The 3,139-nt window shown below is 43.0% G+C and overlaps 1 non-coding gene across 1 annotated transcript; it reads right to left on the reverse strand.

Annotated features, from left to right (window-relative positions):
• Positions 1–71: 71 nt before the first annotated feature.
• On the reverse strand, positions 72–179 carry LOC127741822 (small nucleolar RNA R71). Its single transcript, XR_008003027.1, has one exon. It is a non-coding gene; the product is annotated as a small nucleolar RNA R71 (small nucleolar RNA).
• Positions 180–3,139: the final 2,960 nt, after the last annotated feature.

Raw genomic sequence — 3,139 nt, forward strand, 5'->3', positions numbered from 1 at the left:
AAAGCCTGAACTCTTGGGAAAAGCTAGTTAATGCCTTCTTGGCAAAGTTCTTTCCACCTCAAAAATTGAGTAAGCTTAGAGTGAAAGTCCAAACCTTCAGACAGAAGGAAGGAGAATCCCTCTATGAAGCTTGGGAAAGATACAAACAATTAATCAGAAAGTGTCCCTCTGATATGCTTTCTGAATGGAGCATCATAGGTATTTTCTATGATGGTCTCTCTGAACTGTCCAAGATGTCTTTGGATAGCTCTGCTGGAGGATCTCTTTATCTGAAGAAGACGCCTACAGAAGCTTAAGAACTAATTGAAATGGTTGCAAATAACCAATTCATGTACACTTCTGAAAGGAATCCTGTGAACAATGGGACTAATCAGAAGAAAGGAGTTCTTGAGATTGATACTCTGAATGCCATACTGGCTTAGAACAAAATATTGACTCAGCAAGTCAATATGATTTATCAGAGTTTGTCTGGAATGCAAGCTGCACCAGGCAGTACTAAGGATGCTTCATCTGAGGAAGAAGCTTATAATCTTGAGAACCCTTCAATGGAAGAGGTGAATTACATGGGAGAACCCTATTGAAACACCTATAATCCTTAATGGAGAAATCATCCAAATCTCTCATGGAAGGATCAACAGAGACCTCAACAAGGTTTCAACAATAGTAATGGTGGAAGAAACAGGTTTAGCAATAGCAAACCTTTTCCATCATCTTCTCAGCAACAGACAGAGAGTTCTAGGCAGAATAACTCTGACTTAGCAACCATGGTCTCTGATCTAATCATGACTGAAACAAAGTCCTCCATTAGAAACTTGGAGGCACAAGTGGGTCAGCTGAGTAAGAAAGTTACTGAACTCCCTCCTAGTACTCTTCCAAGCAATACAGAAGAGAATCCAAAAGGAGAGTGCAAGGCCATCAACATGGCCAAAATTGGAGAGGAGAAAGAGGCAGTGAGCGCCACTGAGGAAGACCTCAATGGAAGTCCACTGGCCTCCAATGAGTTCTCTGATGAGGAACCATGGGAATCTGAGGCTCACACTGAGACCATAAAGGTTCCATTGGAATTACTTCTGCCATTCATAAGCTCTGATGAGTATTTTTCCTCTAAAGAGGACGAAGATGTCACTGAAGAGCAAGCTGCTAAGTACCTTGGAGCAATCATGAAGCTAAATGACAAGTTATTTGGTAATGAGACTTGGGAGGATGAACCCCTTTGCTCACCAAAGAACTGGATGACTTGACTAGGCAGAGATTACCTCAAAAGAGACAGGACCCTGTGAAGTTCTCAGTACCTTGTACCATAGGCACCATGACCTTCAAGAAGGATCTGTGTGACCTAGGGTCAAGCATAAACCTCATGCCTCTCTCTGTAATGGAGAAGCTAGGGATTTTTGAGGTACAAGCTGCAAAAATCTCACTAGAGATGGCAGACAATTCAAGAAAATAAGGTTATGGACTTGTAGAGGATGTTTTGGTAAAGGTTGAAGACCATTATATCCCTGCTGATTTCATAGTCCTAGAGACTGGGAAGTGCATGGATGAATCCATCATCCTTGGCAGACCCTTCCTAGCCACAGCCAAGGCTGTGATTGATGTTGACAGAGGAGAATTGATCATTCAAGTGAATGAAGAATCCTTTGTGTTTAAGGCTCAAGGATATCCCTCTGTAACCATGGAGAGGAAGCATGAAGAGCTTCTCTCAAAACAGAGTCAAACAGAGCCCCCGCAGTCAAACTCTAAATTTGGTGTGGGAGGCCACAACCAACTTCTAAGTTTGGTACTGAACCCCCATATTCAAACTCTAAGTTTGGTGTTGGGAGGTTCCAACATTGCTCTGAATATCTGTGAGGCTCCATGAGAGCCCACTGTCAAGCTACTGACATTAAAGAAGCACTTGTTGGGAGGCAACCCAATGTTATATTTATCTATTTTCCTTTGTTATTTTATGTTTTTTTTATAGGTTGATAATCATGGGAAGTCACAAAATCAATTAAAAAAAGCAAAAAGCAGCATGAAAAACAGAAAGAAAAATAGCACACCCTGGAGGAAAACTTGCTGGCGTTTAAACGCCACTAAGGGCAGCAAATGGGCGTTTAACGCCCAGACTTGCATCATTCTGGGCGTTTAACACCAGAAAGGGGCACCAGACTGGTGTTAAACACCAGGAAGGGGCAAGAAGCTGGCGTTAAATGCTAGAAATGGGCACCAGCCCAGCGTTTAACGCCAGAATTGGCAAAAAGAGCATTTTTGCTCGCCACTTGGTGCAGGGATGAATTTTCCTTGACACCTCAGGATCTGTGGACCCCACAGGATCCCACCTACCCCACCACTCTCTCTCTTCTTCACCCATGCACCAATCACCTCAACACCTCTTCCCCAAAAACCCCTCACCTATCAAATCCCACTATTCTCTTCACCACTCACATCCATCCTTCATAAAACCCCACCTACCTCACCATTCAAATTCAAACCACTTTCCCTCCCAAACCCACCCATAATGGCCGAACCATACACCCCCTCTCCACTCCTATATAAACCCATCTTCACTCCTTCATTTTCACACAACCTACACACTACTTCTCCCCCTTGGCCGAAAAACAAAGCCACCTCCATCTCCTCTATTTCTTCTTCTTCTACTATCTTCTTTCTTCTTTTGCTCGAGGACGAGCAAACCTTTGGGTGCATCAAGACCACTTCTATGAAGTTGTGGCCATGAAGAAGGTGATCCCCGAGGTCCCTTTCAAACTCAAAAAGAGTGAATATCCGGAGATCCGACATGAGATCCGAAGAAGAGGTTGGGAAGTTCTTACCAACCCCATTCAACAAGTCGGGATCTTAATGGTTTAAGAGTTCTATGCCAATGCATGGATCACCAAGAACATTCCATTCTCCTCCATGAAATTAGAGAAGATCAAAGAGTCATGAGAGAGGAGCAACAAAGGCAAGGAAGAGACATTGAGGAGCTCAAGCACTCCATAAGATCTTTAAGAGGAAGAACAAGCCGCCATCACTAAGGTGGACCCGTTCTTTAACTTCCTTGTTCTTTATTCTGCTGTTTTTCGAATTTTCATGCTTATGTTCATCTATGTTTGTGTCTTATGATCATTAGTGTCTTAGTGTCTATGCCTTAAAGTTATGA

Source organism: Arachis duranensis, chromosome 9 (genome assembly GCF_000817695.3).
Source record: "Arachis duranensis cultivar V14167 chromosome 9, aradu.V14167.gnm2.J7QH, whole genome shotgun sequence".
Lineage (NCBI taxonomy): Eukaryota > Viridiplantae > Streptophyta > Magnoliopsida > Fabales > Fabaceae > Arachis > Arachis duranensis.